At 41.2% G+C, this 23343-nt stretch overlaps 1 pseudogene; it reads right to left on the bottom strand.

The window, feature by feature from the left end:
* Positions 1 to 6661: 6661 nt before the first annotated feature.
* LOC143410501 (palmitoyltransferase ZDHHC6-like) lies at positions 6662 to 7847 on the bottom strand (annotated as a pseudogene).
* Between the last annotated feature and the right edge of the window lie 15496 nt (positions 7848 to 23343).

Below are 23343 nucleotides of genomic sequence, written 5' to 3'. Positions count from 1 at the left end.
ACTTTTATTTGGAGAAGCAAACATTCACCTAGCATTGCACTATGGGAAAATTAGATTTCATAGGTCCTCGTGTAAGGATTTGGGGTAAACTTCTCAGAGATGTCTTCCAGTATGTTTTTGGAGGAGCAAAAATGGTCTGGGTCTTACTACGAAAGCATGAATCAGTTATGGAGAAGAGTTAATTAATAAGTAAGCTCCCCCATCAATGTGATTCCATGCCACATTGATTTTTAACTTTGATTCAGGGAGGAGAGCTGGTTGCTCATCGTGACTCGATTTCCAGAAGGATGGATTTTAGAGACCTTGCCAACACAGGCACCACAAACCAGCAGCTTGAGCAAGCCCCCAGAAAAACCCCCAGACCTTTTCCCCCTGGTTGCTCAATACTGTATTTGCCCCTATGTGATTCTGTCAAGAGAGAAAGTGAAAATAACCAGAAGAGTCTTGGCCAAGGGCGACATAAACATTAGCACTGACTTCAGGGGCTGAGCAGGAGCTTCAGTTTTTGGAAATTCCCCGTGTGCACAATTTGGCATTTCCACCTGGAGCGTGGTCCGGCTGGGAACGGTGGAAGACAGCCAGACCAGGCATTTGGTAAGAGTCATCCCTGCTCAAAGTCAATAATCCTGGTCCTGAGCAAGCTGGCCCAGTTCCAACATTTAACTTTGTGTATAAAGATTTTTCTAGCACACTTTGAGAGATGCAATTAGCTTGTTTTTCCTGCCTTCTCTCATCTGGTTGTTTTGCAACAAGCTGCAAACATCTGCATTGCATTGCCTATGGAGAATATTTAGCAGCGCAGTAACCCCTATCACTCCTGCACGTCATTTCCAGGGGAGCTTCTAAATTCTCTGGATTGATAACCAATGCCTCTTACAAAGGAGAGGGTACTGAATGAAATGCAGACATCATATCTCCTGCTCTGGCCTTCTTAATGAGACAGTTTTCTCACAGAGCCTTTGTCTAGCTTTGGTGTGAGGTAATGTTGGAATGAATTGGGAACAGCTCTGTGATGGATTCTTTTCAGCTCTGTGTCCTTTGGAGGGCACAGGTTCCCTCCTAGGGTGCCAAGTAAATGGCAGGGAAGATGAGCAACAGTCTAAGAGTACATTTATGGTCAACAGGAGGGGCATGAATTGGCTTTGGGAAGCAGGGGCTGGGGCTGTCCCCTTGCTTTCAGAGTGGAGTCAAGTCAAATGGTAGGAAGTGAGCTCCCTAAATCCCCCCCCCCACCCCGTCCCATTTATTAAACTGGTGCATTCAGAGATGCCCCTGCACTTCTGAGCATGGCACCCGTGGGGTTTTCCCTGTCTGCGTAAGGACAGTGATTCACCTCTCTGGTTGATTTCTCTTTCTGACTCCTGGCTCTAAGTCTTGACTTTGCCTTAAAAAAATATATGGGAAATGGGTATCATTTAGCTGAGCTACTTACAGGGAACCAAATATCTCTATAGCTCTTCCTTATATGGTACTTACTGTGTCCCAGTCTCTCTTCTAAGGACTTTCTATGCATTTACTCATTTGATCTCATAAAGGTTCTATGAGTTGAAGGATGTTGTTTTCCTCATCTATAGATGAGGAAACTTGGGAACAGAGAGACTTAATAACTTGTCCAAGGTTGCACAGTGGTGGGGAGGTCTGTAAGACCTCCAACTTTGCTCTTTCAAGATTGTTTTGGCTGTTAAGAGTCCCTTGAGATTCCATATGAATTTTAGGATAGGTTTTCCTATTTCTGTGAAAACCATAATTGGGCATTTTGAAAGGGATTGCTCTGAATCTGTAGATCACTTGGGTAATACTGGCATCTTAACAACATAAAATCTTCCAATGAATGAATAGGGGATGCCTTTCCATTTAATGGTATCTTATTTAATTCATTTCAGTAATATTTTGGTAGTTTTCAGTATACAAGTGACTTTCTCAATTAAATTAATTCCTGAGTATTTTATTCTTTTTGCTAAATCAAATTGCTTTCTTAATTTCCTTTCTGGTCTGTTCCTTAGTCATGAGTAGAAATGCAACTGATTTGGGGTGTTGTGTGTGTATCTTAGACCTTAACTGGATTCATTTATTAATTCTAACTTTTTTGGGTGAAATATTCAGGGTTTCCTACATATATGATCATGTCAACTATGAACAGAAATAAAATTTTTCTTCCTCCTTTCCAATTTGAATGCCTTTTATTTCCTTTTCTTGCCTAATTACTTTATCTAATATCTCCAGTATATTTTTTTAATCTGTTGTTGAATTCAATTTGCAAGTATTTTGTTGAGGACTTTTGTATCAAAATTCATCAGGAATATGAGTATGTAGTTTTCTTATAAGGTCTTTGTATAGCTTTGGTATGAGGTAATGCTGGCCTCAAAGAATACATTGGGAAATGTTCCCTTCTCTTTGATTTTTAATAAAGACTTTGGGAAGAACTGGTGTTCATTCTTCTTTAAATCTTCAGTAAAATTCACCAGTGAAAGCATTTGGTCCTGTGCTTTTCTTTTTTTGGTAATTTTTTTTTTTAAATTATTGATTCAACCTCCTTATAATGACTATAGTTCTGTTTTGGTTTTCTATATCTTTTTGATTTAGTCTTAGTAGGGTGCACATTTCTAGGAATTTGTTCATTTTGAGGTTATCCAATTTGCTGGTATATCATTGTGCATATTGATTGATTGATTGAATGAATGAACCCAGGGCCTCCTGCATGCTGAGCAAGTGCTTTACCCCTGAACTCCACCCCTAGTCCAATACTTTTTAATAATTCTTTTTAGTTCCATAAAACTACTAACAATGTCTCTTCTTTAATTTCTTCTTTTAAAAAAAAAAAATGTCTTTATTTTGTTTATTTGTATGTGGTGCTGAGGATCGAACCCAGTGCCTCATGCATGCTGGGCAAGCGCTCTGTCACTGAGCTATTGCCCTGACCCTCCTTCTTTAATTTCTGATTTTAGTTATTCCCTCTCTCTTTTTTTCTTAGTTGATCCAGTTTGTCTGTGAATTTGACTATTCTAGGTACCTCAGATAAGTGGAATCATAATATATCTTGCCCCTTTGTGTCTGGCTTATTTCCCTTAGCATCACATTTTTTTTTTTTTAATTGCATTTTCTTGAAACTTAGACATGTAGAAAGGATATTTAAGCATTATATAGTTATCTTCAAAGATGATGAAACTGAGGAGGAAGGTGATTAACTGACTTGATTCAGGTCACAAACTAGTTAGAGGCAGGGTAAGGGCTGAAACTCAGGTCTCCTCTCTCCAGGGTGTCTCAAGTCCTCTACAAATCTGCAAATAGGTGAAAGCAAACAGATACAGAACAGCCACAATCATTAGGCTTTGGTGATAAATTTAGCTGTAGAACCTTATTTTCCCTAATCTTTAGGTAAGAAAGAGAAGAGGATGATGGGATTCATCATCTCTAGATTCTTAGAATCAACTACTAGCTCCTCCATGTTTAAGATCCCTAAGTCCCAGGTTCCAGTCCTGGCTCTGACATTCCCTTTAATGAATTTAATCCACATTTTTTTTCAACAATGAAAATGTTGATAATAAAACCTACCTCACAGGGTGTTATTACCCATCTGGCATCTATTGGGTACTTATTACATGAAAGTGATTGATGGTGATGATAATGATGATGATGATAGATAATCAGGGAGGTAAAGGATGGGTTAAACTGTGGTTCCCCCAAACTGCATTGCCCTTTGCTCACTTGAAGCCAGTTGAGATCTGCCTGGGGGATTCTGGCCAGCAAATTATGAAAGCTTGCTTGATCAAACTCTTTTCTCTGCTTGGCAATATGAAGACACAAATGTGTAATTGATGGGGGAAAGTATGTAAAAGTGTCACGTGGGACTCACCTTTCTACTAAACTTCAGGGAAGAGACCACCTGCCCCTGCACTGTCAACACAGGAGGAGAAGCCAATCCAAGAGACAATGGTGTCATGGAGTAGCCTTGAGAGACTCACCTCCCAGCCATGACCAGAGGCAAGAGTGGCTTTACCCAGCCAGACAGCCTTTGCTCAAGACCATCTGGGGATGAGCTGCTCACTCTGGATGGTGCTGCCTGATAGAAAACAAAACAAAGACCTGGAGGTGAAGCTCAGTAGTGTTTATGAAGCATGTGCAAGGCCCTGGTTTCATCCCTACACCATAAACCAAACCAAACCAAACTCCCCAAACTGTCTTCTCTTGGGATAAAAGCTGCCTCTCTGAACTTTTTGGACCTTCAGTCCCCATAGGCAGATTTGCCTATGGAAAATGACCCAGGGGAACTTCATCTCCTCCACCATACGATAGAGATTTAAATATTTGGGGACAACCATCACAACCCCCAGAAGGATCCTTCCATGAGAGAGCCACTCTCTGATATAATTCTTCTGCTTCCTCCATAATGCCTAGTAGGTGCTTGGTAGGTTGAATTGGTGGGTTAGTAAGTGAAAGAATTATGATGTGTCACTCATCTTCCTCATGACCTTGGTCATCCTTCTTTGGACGTGTCCCAGTGTCCATCCCAATGTTGTTCAAAATGTGGTTTCCTGTGTTGGACACTAGGTTCCACATGAGTCTGAGCTATCTGGAGGCCAAGAGTTGGTACCTCTCCTTTGCAGAACACTTTGCTTCTGTTTGGGTGGCTAAAGGTTGTGTTCGTTTTCTTGGCAGCTGTGTCTAGCCCACTGTTGACTCATCCTGGGCTTAAGATCAGCAGAAATGCCTAATGCAACTTAAACATGTTGATTGCCAGTTTCCCCACCTGATTATTAAAAGTAGAGATTTTTGAAAGATGTAAAAGGGTAAAAAAAAAAAAATCAATCATTAACATAGCTAGTATTTATCTACTTTTATACTGGGGATTGAACCCAGGGGTACTTTTTTTTTTTTTTTTTTTTGTATTTTATTTTAAGACAAGTCCTCACTGAGTTGCTTAGGGCCTTGCTAAGTTGCTGAGGCTGGTTTTGAACCTCTCGACCCTCTTGCCTCAGCCTCCTGAGATGTTGGGATTACAGATGTGTGTTACTGTGCCCAGCAGTAATGTTTATTTCTGTCTTCTGTTCTACTTGTGCATTTATAACTTTTTGCAAATTTTAGAACATATATTTCACATCATCACATATTTTTTAAAGCTTCATTTCATATTGAAGGCATACAAAATTATAATGGAAATACAAAATTCACTCAGTGAATTTCACCTTAATATTTTGTTAGGTAACTTAACCCCCTTGCTATTGTTGAATGCTTTGCTTACTTACATCTCTTTAAAATAATTCCATGATAACCATCTTGGTATGGAACTCCTTTTTAATCTCTCTGATGTTACCGTTTATACACCCTATTTACTGTCTCCTGACATTCAATTTGGTTTTGTTTTTTCTTGATTGTTTCACACTTATCAAAATCTCTATAAACTTTTTTTTTGTTGTTGTTCTAATATAGTGAAACATTCCTCTCAGCACTGAATTAATATAAATAGGTGTTGTGTCTTTACTAAAAGTATCAACTGGATAGAACCATGGACAGAGCTTCCCATTAGAACTTTCTCTGTGTTGATATGAACCACTGAAGAGGAAGGGAACTTTTACATTCTTTTTTTATAACTTCATTTTGTTTATTATTATTATTTTTTAGTGTGGTGCTGAGGATCGAACCCAGGGCCTCTCACGTGATAGGCAAGTGCTCTACCACTGAGCCACAAACCCAGCCCTTGTTACATTCTTAACATGCTAGACTTGACATAAATAGAAATAACGTAGCATAAGTCTGACTGCAGCCAAAGCCCACATTAATCTGATGCTACATTTAACTCCCTTGTCTTATTTTTTATACAGAACATACATTGATCTTTATTGGATTTGACAAAATCTACATTACTAAAAGGTAACACAATTTGAGCTTTTATTGAATTTGACAAATTAAGTTCTAGAGTATCTAGGATATCATATAAGAAATAGCAAATAAAGGGGAAAGAAATCATCACATGCAGATTCTCCTGGCAAAGTGGGAACCATATCTCAATTGTGCAGGTGAGGTCTAGAGGTGCAGCACATGAAAACAAAACAAAACAAAATCCAGAGAAAATGTATTTACCTTAATTGTGTGAAATGTTCTTCCTTTTAGGGGGAAGAAGAGGTAGTCAAAAGGCAGGAATTCAAAGGCAGAATAGCTTCTCCATTTCAAGATGGTAATAAAGATATTTAATTCATGGCACTAGGGCACCTTTGAGGAAAAGGACACCTTAACCAGAGTGGGCTTGTTGCATAATTTTTTGGCGATATATACAATTTTGAAGTAATGAAGCAGATGTAAAGAATAAGTTCATTTTAACGGTGGCTCTGATTTTCTTCTAGGGCTAGATATGTTTTAGCATCACAAGAACATTTTCCCACAATTTCTAAGGAAACATCCTCTTATTCTTGAATACCTTATACAAAGTAATCATCAAGAATTTTTTCTCCAGCTGGGCACGCCTGTAATCTCATCAGCTTAGGAGGCTGAGGTAGGAGGATCTCAAGTTTAAAGACAGATTCAGCAACTTAGTGAGACCCTTTCTCAAAATACAAAATTAAAATGGCTGGTGATGCGACTTGGTGGTTAAGTGTTTCTGGTTCAATCCCTGGTACCAAAAAAAAAATTTTTTTTTTCTCTCCATACAACTATACAACTGGTATCTCTATATTTCAGGTTCTTTAGTGCAAGGGCTTATGAAGAAGGTTTTGATTCCCTTATTCAAAGGATAGCAGGCGCCAGTATATATAATCTATGAATTTATAGTGAGCACTTCAACTCTTGTCTGCTTTTTGTTTCAACTGTCTATTGTTAAGCTAAACCAATGACAACCTTCTCTTATTGGCTGCTCCAATCCATCTCCTTCAGGAGATGATTGTGTAAATACCCATCTACAGTTCTTCGTTGACTTCTCATATCATAAGGAAAAACAAAGTCTTCATCAAGTTGGCCATATTGAATTTGATCTTTAGCCTTCTCTTCAATCCATGATTCAGTAGAAGTTTTGTTTTTGAGAATTATTTTCCTTAAAAACAAACAAACAAATTCGAGAGTTAATCCCAAGGCAAACAAGATGGCAGCAAATTCAGCTAATCCAAAGGAAAACAATTGGCAGAGGATCTCTCTGGACTTTGCTCCTATCAGTCCTTACTATGTTCCACCTGAGGGAGAGCCGATTATAAAGCTGTGTGTACATAGTCATAACAAAACCCAAAGTGGTTACGATTGCTGTACGTATATAGGTGACTCTATGACCAGTGTGATTCTGCAATCTGTACAACTAGAAAAATGAGAAATTATACCCCAATGGTTCAAATGTATAAATTGCCAAGATCATTGTAATGTCATGTGTAGCTAATAAAAAAAAAAAAAAAAAGTTAAAACAAAAACAAAGTGGTGTGTGTGGGTACAACCCAGCAGTGCCCAAAGGAGAAACAGTGTGAACCAAGCACGACCTTGGGAACCAGGACTGTTGTTGATCTGAGGACAGTTATGGTCCCTCTTCATCTGCTACACTTTCTGCAGGGATGTGAGCTGGCGCCTTGTGTGTTTGGCAGACTCTGACATACTGGAGACACATGGTGTCCTGAGAATTTTCTAGTATCCACCCCAGAGGAACAAAGCCGGGACCAACAAACATAGCACTGGGTAATTATAAAGAATCTCCATAGTCTAATTTATCAACATGATGAAGTTCACACTTCCTCCAGTTGTCAAGATCACAACACAATCAATCGTGGCCATTGCAGAACATCCTGCTATAGCACCCAGGACTGTGATGCGGCCCCAGCGACAGCCTCTTTAATTCTTGGAGATTTTTTTACCTTGATAAATAAGCAGAATGTACCCATTTTGGTGAAGAAAAATGCCTTCCCATTACTAAAAAATTATAAGCTTTTCTTTCTCTGTATGTATGTTTCCGTGTGCAGGAGTCCACATGTGTTCTTCTAATTGCCACTCCTTTGGGTCATGGGTATAATGCGGATTGTGCCATTTTCACTGTTAAGCACTCAGAGAGCTCTTAATCTTAATTAGGAGAAATTATAAATATCAACAAAGGATATGGAAGAGCCAAGAGTAAAGTTTGGGAAGTCTTTGTTTTTCCTTATACTGGTTCCAAACCAGTATCTTGGTTTGAAACCCAACCTCAGTCTGCTCCCTGGTTCCTGTACCTTGGCCATCGCATTTTTGGGGTGGCCCAGAACCGACTTTCTCCTCCTTGAACACCTCCATCATAGGCACCTCAGTCCAGAGCAAGCAGAATGCAGACTTGGATTGCCAGGGGCTGGACTGTGGACCCTCTCGGACCGGTGCGTTTCTCTACCAGCAACCTTGCTACTATTCTCCCTAGCTCCATGGTCTTAGAAAGTATTAGTATCTGGGAAGACTACTCACTTCCTTTCTTCTTCATTATGGTCTTGGCTAAAGTTTGGCAAACTGTGGTCTGCAAGGCAAGTTTGGCCCACTACCTGTTCCTGTAAATAAAGTTTTATAGGAGCTCAGCCATGTCCATTTTTCCCCATATTGTGCCTGGCTGCTGTTGTGTCACAAGGGCAAAAAATGAGTAGTTGTGATAAAGACTGCATGATAAGACATTTACTGTCTAGCCATTTGCAGAAAAAACTTCCCAAGCTTTAATCTTGGCTCTTTTATATTCTTTGTTGATATTTATAATTTCTGCTGAGATTTTAATTGAGATCGCACTGAATTTTTAGAACAATATCAGATTGCAATATTATGTTTTCCTAATTTTTTAGCTTGTGTCAGTTTCATTTTATGATTTTAATGTAGGATTTGTTCATCTTTTTAATAGATTTATTTTTATATACCTGATTTTTGTGTACTATTGTGAATGGTTTTTTAAACTTTTTATTTTGAAATAATTTCAAAGAAATATTGCAAAATGAGTAGTAAAATAATTCTGTAAACCACTCAGATTCCCTGAATATTAACACTTGATTACATTAGTTTTTTTCTTTTTTTTTTTTTTTTAAAGAAAGAGTGGGAGAGAGAGAGAGTGGGGGAGGGAGAAAGAGAGAGAGAGAGAGAATTTTTTTTTAATGTTTATTTTTTAGTTCTCGGTGGACACAACATCCTTGTTTGTACGTGGTGCTGAGGATCGAACCCGGGCCGCACGCATGCCAGGCGAGCGCGCTACCGCTTGAGCCACATCCCCAGCCCCCTACATTAGTTTTTTTCATATTCTCTCCTCCCCCTTACACACATACTCACACACATACACACACACACACACACATACATAAACACACACCATTAGTAAATGATATTTTAAGAATCTTATTTGTCAAATATTGCTAGTTATATGGTAATTAAATCGATATTTTATACTGACTTTAGCTAGTAACTTTGCTAAATTTCCTTGTTAATTCCGATAATAGATTCTTTAGCTTTTTTACATATGTATTTATGCCATCAGGAAAAAAAAAAAGGCTTTATGGTATCCTTTCTGATTTTTTTAAATTTCTTTTTCTTGACTTATTGCATTGACAAGGAGCTCAAGTAAAATATTAGAAAAATGTAGCCATAGAAGTTATTTTTGTTTTGTGCTCAAACTTCGAAGAAAGTATCTAATATTTAACCACTAAATTTAACGTTAGCAATAAGTATTTCATTGATATTATAAAAGATATTAACAAAATACCTCCCAAATCAAATACCCATCAAATAAATTTACATGGCAATGAGAAAGAATGTATGACTTCTCTGTTTAGCAATATGATGCATCTTGTGTTATAACAATGACCTCAGAAAGCCAGAAACAAACAAACAAAAAGTATATTTTGCATGATGGACAAGGACAGGCAAAACTAATCAGAATGGTGGCTTCTGAAGCAGAAGATTGACAAGAAAGGGCATGAAGGAGCCTTCTGGGGAACTGGAAACATGTCATATCTTGATCTGAATGGTGAGCACAAAAGTATATAAGTATAAAATTCGCTGAGCAGGGCTGGGAATGTAGTAGATGTGGTAGAGTTATTGCTTAGCATGCTTGAGACCCTGCGCAGTCACCAGGAGTTAGGGTACAAGCATACCCTAACGCGCACACACACACACACAATGTACTGAGAAGTGTATATATGACTAATACACTTTAATAAAACAATGTTAAGTTGTGCTTTAGCAGAAAATTCCAAGTTCTGTGTGCTTTATATGGAACTACAGTGTTTCCTCAATGGCAGCTGTCAACACAGCTGGTCCACCTTCCTCCTGTTTACCTTTGGCATTCTCATGAAAGGTTTTGTCAAATGTCTTTTCTGAGATTCAGTCACACTACATCCATGGAGTGCTTCTCAGATTTTTTCTTTCTTTCTTTCTGCCCAGATCTTGTACAATGATTATGTAGTCCAGTGTTTTAAAATATCTCTACAGCCAAGGAGACCTGTTGTGCTTTATTTTTACTAGGTTCTATTAGCAAAATTGCAGGCTTTTGGACTATACTTTTGTAAACTCCTGGAACTGCTGACAGCTGCTGGGGCCACCTTCCTACACAGCCTGAGTGTCATTTCTCCCTGCTGATCCCCTTTTAGAAAAAGGGAAAAGCTGATCTGCAAATGTCTTGGTGCCTTTGCATTGGTCCCTAGGACTTCAGGCACTCATAGATCATCTATTCAATGATCAGTCTAGAAACTTTCCAGGGTTGGGTGTTAAGCTCTCTGGAGCTCAAAATTCCCATCTACTTTAATGATATTACACACACACAAGAAGTAAAAGCCCCACCCAGACTTTTGCAGACTGGTAAATTCCCGCCCTCCACCCTTTTTTTCCCATGAGCCAATTCAAGTATGGCCACCTGCTATTTGCAACTGAAAACATCTGAACTGTTACAGAAAAGAAACTAACCCTGAGAAATTACCATATGGAAAGCACTTTAGTCACTGACATGTGGATCTTAAATCAACCTAATGTGAGGAAACTTGAGGTCCTGAGAGAGCAAATGCCCTGCCCCACCTTGGGGAGCAGTGATTTGAGTTCAGATCCTCATTTTCCCTCAATGCTGCTTTTTCTTCCACAGCTCACTGTCGTCCTCTTAACCACCATGCCCTTGAGCGTTCTGTGCTTTCTGTTTTGAGACCTTCTCTTTTATGGAGACCGGCATGAAAACAGATGTTGAATAGTTCTGCATCCTTTTCATTGTGCCTGATCTAATGCCACCTAGCATCTCCAGAGTTGTTGTCCAGCAGCCCTCATGTTCCCCTAGGTGTCCACAGGATGCCATGAAATTATTTAATCATCAAATGGTTTGGGAAATACTTCTCTCCTTAGAGTCAGAGGTACTTTGCACTTCAAAGGTTCTGATGCAGTTTGCAGTAAATACCCTGTTTAATTTCACTTAACTGAGTGTTTTCCAAACCCGTTAGCCACAAAACCCTGTTTTGGGAAAGAATTATTAAAATTTTGGTGAGATACTAAATGCCCATTGGGACAGTTTGGGAAATGATGAGGCAGATCAACTTTGTAGGCCTGTATCAGAAACTCCACTGTCTAGCCCTTAGAGTCTATTTATCTAAGCTTTGGTGTATCAAAGGAGCCTCCTCACAGGATACTATTAGAATTCAAATAAGATGCAAGAGCCTTAATCGCTCCCAGCTGTTGGTGGTCCTTCTGTGATAGACACTGTTGACCCACTACTCTTTTGCTGCTGTGACCAAGAGATTTGACATGAGCAATTTTAAGGAGGAAAAATTTATTTGGGGGCTCATGGTTTCAGAGGTCTCAGTCCATAGACAGCTGGAGCTATTCCTCAGGGCCCCGGGGTAAGGCAGGACATTATGGCAGAGGTGTGTAGCAGAGGACAGGAGCTAGAAGGAGAGGGAGAGAGAAAGAGAGAGAGAGAGAGAGAGAGAGAGAGAGTGTGCTCCCCTCACCCTGGACAAAATATAAACCCCAAGAGCATGTCCCCAAGGACCCAGTTCCTCCAGCCACACCCTACCTGCCTGGTTACTACCAAGTTAATCCCTATCAGGGGATTAAGGTGCTGATTAGGTTAAAACTCTCCTTACCCAATCATTTTACTTCTAAATTTACTTGCATTGTCTCACACATGAGGTTTTGGGGGAGGTCTTGTATTTAAACCATAAAAATGATTCTCCTGAGAGTCCCATACTAAGTTGGAATGCCAGGATGGAATCCCAGAGAGCCTGGGCCTAGAGCCTTACCCACTGCTCCATCCTGCCTCTCAGATCTCTATGTTCTGACAGTGACCAGGAGGCCCTTAGTCTTTTTCCCAAGCTTCTGGCCCTTCTGCATTTTATCCCTCTTGCTGCAACTTTGGCTAATTTGTCCCGATGATGAACAATCTCTGAACTCCTACATGACACTGGAGAAGTGGCTGGAAATTTCACATTGGCACACCACGGCGTTTCCACCCCGGGTGTGGGCGCGACTTAAGACAACATGTTCTTACCACAGGCTGTGGATGAAGGGATGGAAGAGGAGCCCAGATGCAGTGAACAGACGCAGCCTGTTTTGCCCAGGACATTTGCTGGGACCAGCAGAGAATCCTACAGGGCCTGAGCTGACTTCTTGCTCTGCGTAGCTCCCAACCATCTAAGAATCCTCTGTGGTTTCCTTTCTTCCCTCCTCTCATCCTTGCTTCTCTCAATCTTTCACTTTTTAATAGATAAATTTTATATATGGTAACAAAAAAAATCAAACAGTATCAAAGAGTATAGAATAAAAATTAAGCCTCACTCCCAAGCTCAATTCTCTCCCAGGCCCAGTTTCTCTTCCTGGTGACCCCTATTCTAGTGTTCTGTAATTCTTCCTGAGATTTTCAATACATAAAAGCGTATATGGTACTATTCAGGAGGCTGAGGCAGGAGAATCATTGGGCCCAAGTGTCCAAGGCCCACCTGGGCAACATAGTGCGATTCCATATCTAAAAGGAAAAAAAAAAAAAAAAACATAGAGCATATTGATGTGTTGCTGTCTTACTTTTAAGACTTAAAAATCTTCCTTGGAGGTCAATACATCTCAGTGCATAAAGACCTCTTTGTTCTTTACAGCAGCTGTAGGGACTCCATTATCCATTTAATGTAATCTAATGTAATTGTGTGTTTTTTTCCTGGCCATATCTATCACCTGGCTTAGTTGGCCTTGCACAGGTATCTATGTACACACCTACACATATATTTACCCAAAGGTGTGCCGGATGGCTTTGAACCTGGACTCCATGAAGAAAACCAGAAGGTTTGATGGGAATGATGGAATCCAAATACTGGGAGGAAGGATGATATTCATATTCCTGCCTGGTAATCAAATCTGGACATGAGGGCACCTCCATGGACAGCCTCTTTTCTCACCCTGAAAACCGGGCCCATACTTCAACACCTCCTGGAAGTGGCCAGCCTCACAGCCTGTACATCAGACAGGGCTAGGCCACCAGCCCTTTGGTGGGGAGATGGGAAGAGGTTTTCCATACATTTCACATGGCCAGACTTTAGAAAGTCTGCTTTATTTCCCTGCTTTCTCCCTTCCCCTGCATCTTCCTCTGGCTCTCTCCTTCTTCCCCTTTATCTAGATCAATCCAGCTCTCTTGCTTCTTGCCTTTACGTCCTCAGAGACCCTGCCTCAGCCCACCCAGCAGTGTTTCTGGGTATCTGTGTCTCTGGATCATCCATCAGAAACACCATTGCACCTGTTGGCAATGCAGTTTCCTGAATCCCATCCAGGACTTGAAAGAACTAGAAAATGGGGGAGGAGGGAACAGGAGCCAGTGTTGCTAGCAAGCTTTCAGGAGATTAATAATTGCACTAAAGTTGAAGGACCAGATATGGAAGTTTGCCTTTGGCACCATTAATTGGAGACATGTGTTTGGAGCCAGGTCAGTGGGTGGTCAAGTCATACTAAGCAAGGTGGGTTGTGGGTAAGAAATGTGCCATTGTGATATGCTCTCTTCAGAACGAGACCATGGCACAGCTGCACTAATACCCAGGGTAATCTCTGGGGTAAAGGAGAACATTGCTTCCCTCTGCTTTGCCCATGGCAGACCATGCTTGGAGGCCTGCATTTGTTTGCCTTTTAAAAATGGATAATATGATTGATGTATGTACATTCCATGTATGTATTATATGTCAAAATGCATTCTACTGTCATGTGTGACTAAAAAATAAATAAATAAAAATTTAAAAAAAAAATGGAGGTAGAGGGGCTGGGATTGTGGTTCAGCGGTAGAGCGCTTGCCTAGCACGGGCGGGACCTGGGTTCGATCCTCAGCACCACATAAAAATAAAGGCATTGTGTTGTGTCCTTCTACACCTAAAAAATTAAATATTAAAAAAAATGGAGGTTGAAGTTACAGGCAGTGAAATGCACAAATTCAACTGTGCAGCTTGATAGAATTTTACATAATTATATATACCTATAGAAGCCCCATGTCCATCCAGGTATAGAGTGTACCCCCCTAATGTCCTGCTTCTCAGATCTCGCTACCCAGAGGTAGCCACTCTCTTGACCACTATTGGTTACTTTTGTCTGCTTTTGAACTTGATGAAAAAGGAATCTCATGAGGGTGTACTTGTTGGTGTTTAGCCTCTTTGGGCCCACATGATGTCTGTGAGATTCATCCACGTTTTTGCATGAAGAATTCATCTTTTAATTGCTAAAGACCATTTCTATAAAGGGCCAGGAGTAAATGTTTTTGCTTCTTTTTACTACAGCAGTAAACATCATACAAATGAAGAATAGGTTATAAGCACTCACTCTGTGGCCTGGAAGGAGTGTTGAGCTTAGGTCATAAGGTGGGCATGGGTAGCTTTAGTTGGCACTGTCAGATAGTGTTCCAAAGTGGTCATGCCAATTCACACTCCAACAGTGAAGTTGCTTCACACATCCTTAATAACACTAGGTATCATCAGTTATAGCCAATTGGGTGGGTGTGTAAGTGGTATATCATTATGGATCTTAATTTGCATTTTCCTGATAACTAATGACTTTAAGCACCTTCCTAAATGTATGTTGACCACTTGGATATTCCATTTTATGAAACAATAATTTTCACTATTTTAAAATTTGTATTTTTTTTCTTATTGATTTATAGAAGTTTGATACTTCTATATATAAGCAAATCCTTTGTTAAAGGTAAGCATGCAAATATCCTCTTTTGGTCTTTTCACCTTCTTAATAATGTCTTTTGACAAAGTTTTTAATTTTAATGAAGTTCAACTTCTCAATCTTTTCTTTATGTTTACTGTTTTTGTTTTTTTTAAAAGACAGACAGAGAGAGAGAGAGAGAGAGAATTTTTTAATATTTATTTTTTAGTTTTCGGCGGACACAACATCTTTGTTTGTATGTGGTGCTGAGGATCGAACCCGGGCCGCATGCATGGCAGGTGAGCACGCTACCGCTTGAGCCACATCCCCAGCCCCAATGTTTAGTGTTTATTACACTCTATGAAATCTTGAGCTTCCTCAAGTTCATGAAGATATTCCCCCTCTTTTTTTTCTAATAGCTTTTTTGTTTTTGCTCTTTTTAAATATACATGACAATAGAGTGTATTTTGACATATTATACATACATGGAGTATAACTTATTCTAATTAAGATCCCATTATTGTGGTTGTATGATGTGGAATTTCACTGGTGTCTTCTAGAAGCTTTCTTGTTTCACCTTTTACATTTAGGTCTATGATCCATCTTGAATGAATTTTTTATGTTTGATCACACAAAATAGGTAGGGATCAGAGTTCATTATATTTCAAGTAGAAATCCAATTGTTACACAGTACCATTGAATGAAGATTATCCTCACCCCTAGTCATTTTGTTTGTTTGTTTTGTTTTGTTGCTAGGCATTGAACCCAAGGCTTTATTGGTGCTAAGCATGTGCTTTATTGGTGTCTGGTGACACCCCAGCTCTGGAGCGCTATTCTTTAGAAGGAATCTGAACAGCAGACATGTGTTCAAAACTGGAAGTGTCTCTAGACTGTGAAGTCTGGGAGCAAGAGATGAAGGGGAGGGGTCCAGATCCCTTGGGCTGAAACAGTATGGACTTATCAACTCCGAGGTGGAGGAACACCGAGAGAAGGGAGATTGGCTCTTTCCACCTGTGAAATTCTCTGACTCCTCCTTCTGGTGTCACTTCAAAGGATGTGACCCCACACTTTTCAGCTATTGCTGGTAAAACTGGAGATTTCCAAGAAACTACCCATGGGGGAGGAATGAGTCCAATTTTGCATTTTAAAATGTTTTCATTACTCTTAACATTACCCAGGCCAAATTTATTCTCCTGGAAGAAAGCAAGCTCTCAACCATGAAAAACTTCAGCAAGCAATGCTGCTAGCAACAGTAACTGGGGAAAGTCCTCTGTGTGTTTTGAGACACAAAACTGCTTATTTTTGTCAGTAAAAGAGAAAGTGCCCAAGCTCAGGTTCTGCAGACATCAGACTGTGGACTAATATTTTCCAGACAGATGTCTTCTGTGCAGTGCTTTCCTGGACCACTTCCCAGGGCCTTTTCTCTGGCTATGTGAGCCCCAGGAACCACTCTGCCATCTGCAACAGACAAGAAAGCCACTGCTATTTCACACTGATAACTCTGAGGATGGGGCAGAGTGTTAGTGATTCCTCACCATTTCCAGAAGAGAAGCACCATGAGTAGGTCTTGGACTTGGCTGGTGGGTACTGAGCCAGAGAGGGGGTGTACAATTGATGCTGCAAGAGCATTTCCTTTCCTGAGTCATGGCTCATTCCTGAGCACCTGGAGTCGACAGGGCAGCTCAGCCTGGGGATGAAGCACTTTTGGATCTCTGGGCCCCACCAACCCAGGAGTATCCCCAGGGTCCACTCTCCTTGGAAAGCAATAGCAATTGCAGGTAACAGATAACTTCTCTGCTGTAATAATCCATGCACTGTCCCAAACTATTTATCAAGACAGTCACTCTGCTGGGTCCTGGTTATACAGCGGTGAGCAAACAGACAAAAATTCCTGCTCTTGCAAGGCCCATGTTCTAGTGGGGGAGAAATAGACGCTGAACAAATAAATAAGCAAATTACAAAGGATGTGAAGTCAAGCTCTGGGGGAGAAACAGAAGATGGTAAGTAGGATAAGGAAAGTCAGGGATGGGTGAGGCTGCTATTTTAAATAGAAGTGGCAGGGCTGGCGTCAATGAAGAGGTGACATGTGATCAAAGACTTGAAGGGTGGGGGAAGTGAGTCATAAGTTATCTGGAGGAAAAATTGTTCATGCAAAGGGAATATTCTCTAGGGGCCTTAAGGCTCTGGCTCACCCCAATATTAGGCAAATTCTAAAATCCAAAGTGTTGACCAGTGGTAAAGGAGTGTCCGTCTTCTTTTCTTCCTTGCTTCTTTATTTTTGGTGCCACTAGGGATTTTGAACCCCAGGGATGCTCTACCACGGAGCTGCACCCCCAGATATTTTTATTTTGAGACAGCGTCTCAATACGTTGCCCACGCTGGCCTGGAACCTGTGATCCTCCTGCCTCAGCCTCCTATATCTCTTGATTACAGCTGTGCACACCGCATCCAGCTGTTTTCTCTTTCTCCTTCTGCACCCATTAACTGTTGCCTGCCATAGACAAACCACTTTTGCCCCGCATCGTTCTCTCATTAAGAAACAAAGGACAGAGCTCTCCAGACCTCTCAAACAGGACTTGGACATCTTAAGAAATGCCCCTGATATGGCCGGACAGACGGGAATTTAGTGATGAATTAAATCTCTCTAATATTAGAACCTCAGAGATGCCCCTGGAGTGAAATTAAATTGTAATATGTTCACTCCAACTATTTTTTATTTCATCCTAACCCCTATCTTCTAAGTCTTTGATGGGCATTTTAATTAAATCATGAAGAGTCCTTTGTCTCCTGAGAAGGGGGATTGAAACCTCCCCCATCCCTCCACCTCCCTCCTGTCCTGATAGCTGAGGAATGTGCCTTGTCCTCAGCAGACTGTTGGGGGTGTGGGGGGGTCAGGACCCAATTCTGAATGTGGCCTCTACTCCAAACTCCACTATGGGTTAAAGGGAATCTTCCCTATAGATATGGAGTCCTTATTGGATCCTGGATATTTGATAAACATTGTTGAAAATGAGCTTCCCCAGATCCTGAGTATCTGAGTCCTCTTTTCTCTGGCCTGTTGTAAGCAGCTGTGAACTTTTCCCAAGTTATACTTCAGTTTTATGGCTTCCCTGACATTACCGACCAGTGCTGTCCTTGCTATACTATGAGTGTCCTTGCCTGAGGCTCCATCACTCATCCATGCACCTATGCATTTATTTATTCTACATTCACTCACCCATTTCCATTTTCAAGTCCCATAGGCCTCTCAATCTCAATGCATCCAATATTGAATTTCTTATCTTATTCTACCCCGATGTCAGCTTCTCCAACTGTTTTTTGCCATCTCAGTAAGGGGATGACTTTGCCCTTCCATTGCTGCAGGCAGAAATCTGGGAGTCACCTCTGACACCTCTGTTCCATGTCCCAGTTGGGTCCATCTCCAAAAGTTTTAGTCTTACCTCTGTCTTTCAATATTGGTGTGACCTTGGGCAATCTGGTTAACCTCTCTGTGCCTCTCCTCCTCTCCTCTCCTCTATATAGTGATATAGAGAAAGTAATATCAATACTTTGGAGGCTTGTCTTGAAGGCACAGGAGTTAATACATGTAGAGAATAGTGTCCAGTACACAGTAAGGATGACATGTATGTTAGCCAGGGGAGATGATGGTCTTGGTTGTGTTCTTATCCTTTAGCTAGATGAAAATCTGTGGTGATGCATAATATTATTACACTTTTAATGCTACACACTATAGTCTGGGTGCATGAACTATTAAGGTAAAGATATAATAAAGCAAAAATGTAATTGTTAGGATTTGGACATGCAGTGCCCCTCCCCACAAAGCTCCTGTGTTAACGAAGGAAATCTTCAGAAGTGAGATGATTGGATTATGAGAGCTGTGTCTGTTGGAAACCAACCTTACACGTGACTAAGTCACACTCCCCGGCTGGGTGCTGAGGCACTCAGTCGCAGAAATGTGACAGAGCTTTCCCCACCCTTCTTGGGTTTGAGGGTCCCTGTCTCGTGCCTGGGTGTGTCTTGCTACAGCCCCTTGGGCGAAGCTATGCTCACCTGTTCCTTTGTAGTATAACTCTTTGCCCTGTTTAGGATAGAATCTTCCATGGAAGTGTTTTGTGTGTGTTCCCTTCTCTTACTGTGCCCTTGGGTGTGTCCTACCCAGGTGTCAGTCAACCTGCTGACAGTGGACATCATAAAGATAGACTCAGCCCCCTGAAACCTGACCCCTTGCCTCATTTGAATAATTTCTCCTCAATAAAAGGGGTCAGCGTGTGCTCTCGCCCTCTCTCTTCCTGGGGACCCTTAAGGTCAGAGGAGCCGTCACAGTGACCCCAAACAAAAAGGTGTTTGTGTCTCTTGTGTGGTTATTTTGCGCAGCCCAGTTAGCCCAGTTCAACTGGAGTGACCCCTGAGTCTTTTAGTCTGGAGAATTGAAACCCGGCATGTGACCTCATTGGTTCTTCCTAGTTTGATTGGATTAACTGGGTGGTAACTCTAGGCAGGTGGAACATGTCTGGAGGAGGTGGGTCACCGGGGGCATGCACTAGAAGGGCCCATCTTCCCTGTAGCCCCTTCCCCTTTCATTCTCTCTCTGCTTCCTGGCTAGCCATGAACAGAGCAGCACTCCTCTACCATGTTCTTCTACCATGATCTTCTGCTTCCCTTTGGGCCCGGAGCCCTAGAATTAGCTGACCATGGACAGAACTTTCAAGACCATGAGCCACAATAAACTTTTCCTCCTCTAAGTTTGCTTTTCTTTTGGTGGGGTGGGGGTGGGGGTGGGGGTTAATTATTTTGGTTGCAACGATAAAAAGCTGACTAACACAGAAATTGGCACTGAGAAGTAGGGTCATTTTTGTGAGTAAGATCTCCGTGGGTCAGAAAATATTGGAACTGATTTGTAAGAGGAATTTGGAAAAGTTTGGAGATACAGGATTGAGAAGCTTTAGAAGTTGTAAGTAAAGATTATTTTTTAAAAAATTTTTTTAGAGAGACAGAGAGAGAGAGAGAGAGAGAGAATTTTTTAATATTTATTTTTTAGTTCTCAGCAGACACAACATCTTTGTTTATATGTGGTGCTGAGGATCGAACCCGGGCCGCACGCATGCCAGGCAAGCACACTACCGCTTGAGCCACATCCCCAGCCCCTGGAAGTAGAGTTTAATGGACAATTCTGGTGGGAACTCAGAAGACCAGAATGCCAATGGGAATGCAGACAGTAAAGACTGTGATCATGAGGTTTCAGAGGGGAACAAACATTCTATTTGGAATTGGACTAGAGGCCATTTGTGTTGTATTCCGGCAAGAAAAACTTGTCTGTCATTTGCCTATGTTCTGAGACTTTAGTGAGTCTGAATTTAAAGGTGATGGACTAATTAATTGGGTGAAGGAAACTTTAAGGCAACACAACATTCAGGCAGTGGCATGGATGTTGTTGGCTTTTAGATAGGCTTACTGTGAGAATTGGAAGAAGAAAGCAGAGCTGAAGGATTTTAAAGACTTGCAATGTGGCCAGAAAAAAATGAATGTAAAATTGGGGCCAAGGAAGGTGTGGCTGCTGAAGAGATTACCACCACTAAGTAGAAGTTAAGTACTTTGCACAGAGACAACAGGAAAGAAAGGCCTCTCAGGAATTGGCACCACACTGATTATAGGTTTAAAAATATAGAAGCAAAACTCAATTTAAGAGGTTTGGGGGGGGGGCAACACACATGGGTGCCTAGGAAGTTGTTTTCCCAGGATTTCACCATGCTCAAAAACATTTCATCATGCTCAGAAACCCAGGCACACAGAGGCTGCTACAATCTTGATCCAAGAGGGCTCTGCTACTTCTGAAGCTGGAAGCAGACCTTAGTGTGATCCACATGGTGTTTGTTCTGCAGGAATGCAGGATGCTGGAGTTAGGAGGTCATGGAGGTTTCTCGGGAGATTTCAAAGGAAGGCCTAGGAAGCCAGGCAAAGCATGTCAGGGTCTGAGTCCCTGTGGGAAGCCCCTGGGAGGGCAATGCATGAAGCTGTGAGGAGAAAGCTGAAGCTGCAATGGAAATGCCCCTGAGATTAAGAGATACCAGTAATGTGGAACATCTGCCAAGGAAAGTTGCTGGCTATGCAAAAAAAAAAAAAAAAAAAAAAAAAAAAAAAAGGCCAGGCCAAGAGAGAGGCCATGTGGATTACAACCAGCAAGGTCACAAGGACTTGGCTATCCAAGCCCTTTGGTGCTCACATCTCCTCAATGTGTGCTCCAGGCGCCATACTTAGAGTTACCAAACCTAATGTTTGCACAGCCGGGCTTCAGTTTTGGTTTTGGTCCCATCTCTTCTTTCTATGCTTCTAATCTTCCCTTTTGAAATGAGAATGTTTACTCCATGCCTTTGTGCATTGTAAATTGCTTTTGATATTTATAGGAGTTTACAACTAAGAGTTTGCCTTAAATCTCAGATGAGACATAGGGCTTTGACTTTGAGGCAGTGCTGAAACTGGACTCTTAAAGATGGACTACATGTATTTTACCTTGTGAGATAAACATGAGCTTTGGGAGCCCAGGGTCAGAATGTTATTGTTTGCCTATGAGGTGCTCCCTAAAAGCTGAAAGCTCCTGTGTTAATGTAGGAATAGTTAGAGATGAACGCAGGAATATTCAGAGATAAAATGACTGGATTATGAGAACTGTAACATGATAGTTCCATTCTAGTTAAATGGACTAACTGGGTGGTAAACATAGGCAGGTGTAGTGTGGCTAGAGGAGGCGGGTCACTAGGGGAATGCCCTGGAAAATTTCGTCTTCCCTGTACCCTTCTCCCCATTTCCTGGTTGCCATAAATAGAGCAGCGCTCCTTCACTACGCCCTTCCACCATGACTTGGGCACAGAGCAATGGAGTCAGCTGGCCACAGACTTAACCTCTGAAACTGTAATCAAAATAAACTTTTTATCCTCTTAAAAGTTTTTCCTTATAGATATTTTGGTTACAGTGACATAAAGCTGACTAACATAGTAATCTTAACAAGAAATGATATAGGGAAAAAAATAATGATTTGGAAATGTGTCACATGTATTATTCACGAACTATTAACAAAAACCGTGTTATAAAATAGTGTACATGGAGAGATCTCATTGTTGTAAAACAAATTATGTGTGTGTGTTTGAACAGAAGAACCATAAAAATGTTAAAATGTAACTACCCTCCAAAGGATTTTACTCCTCTCTTTGTTGATCTAAATTTGTATAATAAATTATGTCTAACTCTAACAATTAAAGTTAACCAAAATAAAAGCATGCTGTTGCCATGATCTTTAGCATCTTATAGGTGATGGATCCTCACTTGTTGAAAGAACCTCTAATAGCCTTGTTATCTGGCTCCTTCTATGGTCCAAATGTTTCCCCTTTTCCTCCCCTGCCCTGCCCCCATACACGTCATGGTCCTCTTCAGCAATATTGAAGAGGACCACCTGCTTCTCTGATCTCCAGACCTTGGCATGCACTATTGCCTTTATCTACAATCCCTTCTTTTCCTTGTCAGCCCAGCAAATATGTTCTCTGAAACCATCTCAATTGACAGAGCTATACTTTACAAAATTGACAAGTCATACTTCCTAAAAATTTAACATTTTGCTTGCAAGAGATACTTTCTAACCAATTGAAAAGACCAGGAGATGATGTCTGCAAAAGATGTATCTGACAAAGGATTCACACGCAGACTATATGAAGAACACATAAAGCTCAACAGTAGCCAGGCACTGTGGCGCATGCCATTAATCCCCCCAGCTTGGGAGGCTAGGTAGGAGGATCTTGAGTTCAAAGCCAGCCTCAGCAATTTGGCAAGGCCCTAAGAACTCAGCAAAATCTTGTCTGCAAATAAAACATAAAAAAAGGCTGGGGATGTGCCTCAGTGGTTAAGTGCTGCTGGGTTCAATCCCCTGTACCAAAACAAAACAAATAAAAAACCCCACAACTTAACAGTAAGAAAGTGTTTTAGTCAGCTTTTTTGCTGCTATGACCAAAAGACCTGACAAGAACAATTAGAGGAGGAAAAGTTTATCTGGGGTCTCATGGTTTCAGAGGTCTCAGTCCATAGATGGCCGTCTAAGTTCCTCAAGGCCTGAGATATGGCAGAACATGAAGGAGGAGGAAGGGTGTGTTGGAGGAAAGTAGCTCAGCACATTACCAGGAAAGAGGGGGAGGGAGAGAGAGCTCTGCTCAACGGGGACAAAATATATACCCCAAAGGCACGCCCCACAGACCCACTCCTCCAGCTACAACCTACCTCCCTACAGTTACCACCAAGTTAATCCCTATTGGT

This window comes from Callospermophilus lateralis, chromosome 11, assembly GCF_048772815.1.
Source record: "Callospermophilus lateralis isolate mCalLat2 chromosome 11, mCalLat2.hap1, whole genome shotgun sequence".
NCBI lineage: Eukaryota > Metazoa > Chordata > Mammalia > Rodentia > Sciuridae > Callospermophilus > Callospermophilus lateralis.
This window is presented reverse-complemented; position numbering and strand designations above follow the sequence as displayed.